A 7,680-nucleotide genomic window follows, 5' to 3' on the forward strand; every position below is an offset into this window, starting at 1 on the left:
TCCTTGGTTTGTGGTCTTAACACTGAAATCTCTGCCTCCATTTTCACTTTTCTTTTTCCTCTCCTGTGTAAAATCTTCCACTGCCTCCCTTATATGAGGATGCATGTGATTATATACATGCTCACCCTGAAAATCCAAGATAATCTTTCCATCTCAAGATCCTTAGCACAATCACATCTCAAAGACCCATTTTCCTCATAAGATAACATTTACAGGCCTCAAGGATTATGACTTGATATAGTTGGCCATTATTTAGCCTACTAGAAGCACTACTTTGCATACTATCTGATGTGGAAAGAACTAGGTAGAGTGAAAAAGGAACAGACTATACTATACTTGTATACGTTAGTCATCAAATACTAGCAGGAGAAAAAATGATATGATTGGATCCTGATGATGCTGAATCAAGCAGTGATTTTCACCGATTAAGACTGTGGTGGCAGGTGTTACAGATAATATTCACTTAACCTTCTGAACTTTCTGAGCAGACTTGGTGACATTGCTAGCTCTAGCAGTCTTCCTGTCCAGTGCTTGGAAGATACCCACAGCAACAGTCTATCTAATATCAAGAACAGCAAAACAACCCAGAGGAGGCTAGTCAGAGAAACACTCAACACACATGGACTTCCAGATGATGGCTTTAGAGCCATCATCCAGCTTCTTAGCAGAATAATGAAAAATCCTCCTCCAGCTCAGCAAACTTGCAAGCAATGAGAGTTGTGTGACAAGCCGGCACAGGTACATTGCCAGCACTGATTTGGCCTAGACGATTCAGGATAATCATCTAAGCAGTGAAGCCAGCTGCTTCCATTAGTGGGTCATTATTGCTGTTATCAGCTATGTTGCCATAACGGATATCTTCAACAGACACGTTGAAGCCCATTCTGTCACCAGGAAGAGCTTTATTCAAAGCTTCGTGGTGCAATTTCAATGGAAATTTCTAGTCAGTAGTATCGTTGACTAGAGCAAATGTGACCACCATGCTGGGTTTAAGAACACCAGTCTCCACTAGACTCATAGAAACTGTACAAACACAACCAGTTTCGTAGACAACTTTGAGGAGCAGAGGAAAAGTCTTGTCATTTGGACAGTCTGGCGACGAGAGTAAGGCAGAAAGAGAAGTTGAACTGAGACCTGGTGACAACTAAGGCCATACTTGATACTAACTCAGCTGATGACTCTCAACCATCAACATGCTCAACACAGGGGTTGGGGGAAGAGTAATTTATTCCTGAAAGAAGTAGAGATGGTATCTAAGCAACACACCACAGTATCACTACAGTTGCCTAAATAAATCAAATATTAAAATCATGATGGTAATTATAATGATACATGTGGTATAAAACTAAATATCCACATATATCTTTATACAGTTTATAAAAGCAACTTGATGATTGATACATGACAGTATACCAAGAATGGTGAAGTTAAAATGAAAACTCCCTTTGACCAAGTAGAAGATTTTATGTGTATAAAATAACTCTGAAGCTAAATTACGAAGGGGAGAAGCAATGCCCCAAAGCCTAGGGAAGTAATGAATATTTTTATGAAGGTGAGCATGGGAAATATAAGACTATACTTGTTTGAAATTAAAATATCTATTACATTGTTTTTCAGTAAAGTTTTAAGTGTTTTGATGTTTTATAACAAAGTATGAAATATCTTGATCAAAATATTGTTCTTCCTCTATCAAATTATTTTCATGTTTATATCTTAATTGTTGCTATATGTTTAAGTTTTGTTTTAAGCATAAAGAAAATCAAATTATTTTTAATGGTTTTATTAGAGAGGAAATGCACTTAATTCCATTATCATTTCATTTTACTGTTTATACTTTTGAAGATTATGTCTTTATTTTGTGAATAGCCACACATTTTCACGTATTTGGATCTGAAGTTTTTTTTTTTCTGCGGTATGCGGGCCTCTCACTGCCCCAGCCTCTCCCGCTGCGGAGCACAGGCTCCAGACCCGCAGGCCCAGTGGCCATGGCCCACAGGCCCAGCCGCTCCGTGGCACGTGGGATCCTACCAGATCAGGGCACGAACCCGAGTCCCCTGCATTGGCAAGTCGACCCCCAACCATTGTGCCACCAGGGAAGCCCTGAATTATAATAATATTTGTTAAAAATACATCAAGACATTTATGCAAGATATGAAAACATAATACGTGAAAATTAGAAATAATGTGAAATGAAGTGATAGAATCAAAGAAATAAAGTAAAATAAAAAATATTATTTAGACTTTAAGATTAAAGAAATAAGAATGCAAGAGTGAATTAAAGTGATAATATTTTAAGAAACATAGAAGGTAAAAAGGACAATTTAAAAGTCAAACATGAAAAAGTGATATAAATTATTCAAGAGAAAGTAATGTATATTAAATATAGACAGTGAAACTAAGTTAACAGGAATTCTTGAAAAAGAAAACAAGCAATGAAGCAGAACATATACTAAAATTCATTATTTAGGAAAACTTTGTTGCTTTAAAATAAATGAAAACTATGTAATGACCCAGAATTAGCAATACATATTCTAATAAAACTACTAGACTTCGAGACACAGCAGTCCTTCCAGCATCTAGACAGAAAAAGAGTACATGATGTGTAAGGAAAAAATGTTGTAAGGTTTTTTGTTTGTTTGTTTGTTTGTTTTTGTGATACGCGGGCCCCTCATTGCTGCGGCCTCTCCCGCTGCTGAACACAGGCTCCGGACGCGCAGGCCCAGCGGCCGTGGCCCACGGGCCCAGCCGCTCCGCGGCACGAACCCGTGTCCCCTACATCGGTAAGCGGACGCCCAACCACTGCGCCACCAGGGAAGCCCTGTTGTAAGTTTTCGATAGCACCAATTTATGCCAGAAGAATATATCAGAAATAATATTTTAAAATTCTCATTTAAAGAAAATGTTACCTTATACTTCAACCATTGCTGACCAGATGAATATTTAAGTTCCAAAAGTTCATAACTCTTCCTCCAGTAAAGAAGAGAATGGCTGAGTTAAATGTAACATTTCACTTGTAATAAGCATTCCTTTTTTATTATTTATTTATTTTTTATTTTTTACATCTTTATTGGAGTATAATTGCTTTACAATGGTGTGTTAGTTTCTGCTTCATAACAAAGTGAATCAGTTATACATATACGTATGTTCCCATATCTCTTCCCTCTTGCGTCTCCCTCCCTCCCACCCTCCCTATCCCACCCCTCCAGGTGGTCACAAAGCACCGAGCTGATCTCCCTGTGCTATGCGGCTGCTTCCCACTAGCTATCTACCTTACGTTTGGTAGTGTATATATGTCCATGCCTCTCTCTCGCTTTGTCACAGCTTACCCTACCCGCTCCCCATATCCTCAAGTCCATTCTCTAGTAGGTCTGTGTCTTTACTCCTGTCTTAAGCATTCTTTAGAGGTAAATAAAGCTATGAAAGTGTCTCTTTCAAAGTAGGTAATTACCATAGGAGATAGGTGCCAGAGAGGATCACAACTGCTCATGAGTAAAGGCCTGGTAATAGGAAAGGGCAGTTGTAATGTTCAAACTTCATCTTTGTATAATATTTTGGGAACTGAATGGACATGAGAACTTCCCACAAATGAATAAACTATTTAATTAGAAGCCTAAACTGCAGATGACAGCCACTGAGGAGTCAACTCTATCAGGAGAGACAATGCTTAGCCACAAAAATAATACTGCTTGGGGACGAAAGACGGAAGCCTAAAAGGGTATGGAGTTGTTTTCAGTTCTTTCTCCTTGGACCATTGCTGGTTATCACGGCAAAGGAAAAGAAATCAAAGAATCATACCTAAGCTTTCCACCATTTCAGTAAAAAAAAAATTACTGAAATCAAACAGACTATATTTTTCTTTGCCAAAACAAGTCACTTTACCTTGAGCTTACTTCCAGAGGACTGGGAAATGAAGGAGTAAATGGAATATTTGGTGAGTACCATGATATCCACACAATTAAATATTATTTCCATTATTCAGGTGAGGAAACTGATGCTGGAAGTACTAAAGCACTTATGAAGGTAACAGTTTTTGAGTGATGGAGAAAAAATCCACCTCAAGCAGTCTGACCCAAGAACTCACATGCTAAGACACTATGCTATATGGTACCTCTCTTTACATTCCACAGATTGTACCATTAGAGCCACGTTAAATTATATTCATAGGCACTATCCTGGCTTTATGCAGGAGAATCCTGATTTCTAGTTGGAGTATTCCTTCTGTGGAATTTACTGCCTTTATGGACTAATGAAATTGTGAAAAAGAAAAAAATCTGAGATATTACATAATAAAGAAAATAAGTGCCATTACTTTAGTTATAAATAAACATCTCAGAGTTAATTAACTGAAATTGAAGTGAGAAATTCGTATTAGAAATACTACCTGCAATGAGATAAACATCAAATATTAATTTAATGTACTAGACAAATGCAGTAGCTGAAATAAAGAAAAATTTAGGGCACTATAAATATACTGCCTGGGTGTGAAAAATAAAAAGTACAATATCTATATAGATACTTCATATGTCTTCTGAAAAACAAGTCCAGTGATGTACTACAACAAATGAAAGACACTGCACACTAAACTAATTCTATATTCAGAGATGAGGGATGGGGAAGCACATTTTAGCAATAATTCAGATAGATTCCAAGGCTAGGAGTAAAGGCATGCAGAAATTAGTTTTTGAGGTTACAAATTAAAGGGCGGTGATTATGCAGTTTTATGCTCAATGTCTTACCACTTACCATTATTTTTATCCATAATAATTGATGTAAAAATTAATGCTATTTTTCCAAAGAATAGCTTACTATATGTGTCAGCCTGCATTGTTGAAGATTAAGTTCATTTGTATGTTAGGAAAAAAGCTTAACAGCCTTGAATTAATCAAAGCTTTTAAAATATTTCTTTCATACAAAAGAAGTCTGGAGTAAGCAATCCGGAGTTGAGCAACTCCATGGAGCTCTGTATACACATCTTCACCATATTTACATGGGGTTTCTATCCCTAAGTCAACTGATATTTCCCTTTGACTTCTGGAACTGCAATCATGACAACATAGGCCAGCATAAGAAGGAAAGGGAGAAGGGCAAGCCCTTCCCTTATGAATCAGTTCCATCAAAATTCCACTGGAAATCTCACCCAACACCTGTACTTATAATTCACTATCCAGAACTTGACAATGTGGCAAAAAATAAAAAAAAAATGTGTTGCAGTTGAAATTTTAAAACATATTCCTTTTTTTCCTCCTAAGGAATATTGTGCCCAGATGTTTTTTTTAATATTTATTTATTTATTTGCCTGCATCAGGTCTTCATTGCAGCATGCGAACTCTTCATTGTGGCACAGGGTTTCTCCATGGGTTTCTCTCTAGCTGTGGGGCACAGGCTCTAGAGTGCGCAAGCTCAGTAGTTGTGGCACCCGGGCTTAGTTGCCCCACAGCATATGGGATCTTAGTTCCCTAACCAGGGATAGAATCTGCATCCCCTGCTTTGGAAGGCAGACTCTTAACCACTGGACAGCCAGGGAAGTCTCTGTGCCAGATTTTAAAATAAGGAAAGAGGGTTTGTGTTTCTAAGGAAAAAGAGTAACATGGATGTTGTAATCTCTGCCAGAGTCCAAAATGAAATGGCCCACTTGTAAACTGAACAGTTGTAGAGTACTGAACTCAAAGTCTTCAGATTTTCAATTATGTAGACAGGGTGAATTAAGCCCATAAACATTAAATCACTTTCCCAAAGTCACACTAATGCTTAATGGAACTACAAGAATATGAATCTTGATCTCCTGGTCACTAGTTCATCACTGATTTGTGCCACCTTCAAATTTAATTGTTTCTAACTGAGAACAAAAAAAATTTACATCTTAAACAAAAAGTGGCCTTAAAGCTTTTTTTTTTAAACCTTTCTTGTTAATTTTTTAAATGCAGTGTAACACATAGATGTAAGTGCCCAAATCGTGTTCATTTCAATAAATTATCACAAAATAAACAAATCTATAACTACCCACCAATTAAAAAATTTGCTAGAACTCTGATGCCCCTGATCTGCCACCTTCTATTCAATAGTTCCTCCCAGCAACCAGAGTTAAGCACAAGCTTAATTTTTAACACCAAAAATTAATTTTGCCTGACTTTTTTTTATTTATAGAATCATACATTTGTATGTATTATTTTGTCAAATTTATCCTTTTATGTAGCAGTAACTCATTAATTCTCATTTTGTACAGATAAATATTCTATTGATAGACATTTGAGTCACTTCAGTGTTCTGAATACTGCCTCTATGAATATTCTGGTATGTGGGTTTTGAAACATGCATACAGACATTCCAATTTGCTATATAAAGCCTAAGAGAATTGCTGAGTTATATTGTGTGTGGGTATTCAATTCTGTTAAACTCGCCGAAGTGTTTGCACCAATTTCACTTCTACCATTAGTACTGAGAGTTCTACTTTGTTCCACATTCTTAACAAGATACAGGATATCTGTTATAAATCAACAGTTCTTCATAGTTATGCTGTATTGCAGAGAAGGTGCCAGGTCTTTATAGCCCTACATTGGCATTAATTGGGGGGAAGCTCTTTCCATTTCAGGACAATTTCTTAGAAGAAGGTTAGCAGCAGAGTAGCCAGAAGACCCCAGCAGCTGGAGGAATAAGTCATTTATTTACTGAAAGGGCATATGCCTCATGCATACAAACACTATATTAGGCCAGCTCACGATTATGTAGAAATGGAAGTTTTAGGAATAGAGCAATTAAATGGTTAAAATACTGGAGCTATTTAGAAGTAAATGCTTTTTTCCCTTCAACAACAATGCTGACTTCATGAGGGATACTAAAGTCATCCTAATAAATCATCCTGATAAGAATTACAGACATTACCATAGCTATTCCATTAGATATTTGAAAGAATGCATGTTGTTTTTAATGTATCTTGATTTGGTCTTTTAAATTTTAATTCAAAATCAAGTCACAGTCTTAATAATCGGGAATAAGCTTGTCTTAAAAGTGATTCAGGCCATTGCTAATGTAAAATCAATTAGGCGTAATACTCCTTAAGTCTTAGAAAAGGAGCTAGTTAATACTGTTATTACCCTGAACTGTGATTAGGAACGTGTTTTATATGTGATTGACATCTTGATTAAGATGCCTTTTCCAATGCTTACAAACACAACACTTGTTCAGAGATATGCTCTATGGTGGTAGAAAAGGTATCATTTATCATGATATATTTTATATGAACATTTTCATTGTTAAGATATATTTCTAAATTTGTATTTTTGTAATTTTCTGAGCATAGAGATTGAACATATACCATATAGGTAAATTTCTTTTAAAATTATTCCAATCTTAAGCCAAAAACAACATCAACAGAAAAAAACTGACAAAGAGACTGCTAGATATAAGAAAAGACAATATCTTAATATTTCAGAGAAAACAAACAGATCAAGAAAAAATTATGGCAGTGGCCTTTGTGGGTTTCTTTTTAATGGAAGATGCATTGACATATACAAGTGGAATCCCACTTGATAATACAAAATGTGTATTGTAAAGCTTTTTAGAAATAGTCCTTTTCCCACAACCTCTACCAATAAATACTCTATCCATCATTCATGGATCATGTCAAATACCAACTTTGAAGCAATCATACCTGAATTGTTCAGCTGGATGTTTTACACTCTT

At 36.2% G+C, this 7,680-nt stretch overlaps 1 pseudogene; it reads right to left on the reverse strand.

The window, feature by feature from the left end:
* Positions 1-459: 459 nt before the first annotated feature.
* The window catches only part of LOC103082038 (elongation factor 1-alpha 1-like), an 8,693-nt pseudogene continuing 1,472 nt past the window's right edge, over positions 460-7,680 (reverse strand).

This window comes from Lipotes vexillifer, unplaced genomic scaffold (genome assembly GCF_000442215.2).
Source record: "Lipotes vexillifer unplaced genomic scaffold, Lipotes_vexillifer_v1.1 scaffold879, whole genome shotgun sequence".
NCBI classification, from domain to species: Eukaryota; Metazoa; Chordata; class Mammalia; order Artiodactyla; family Lipotidae; genus Lipotes; species Lipotes vexillifer.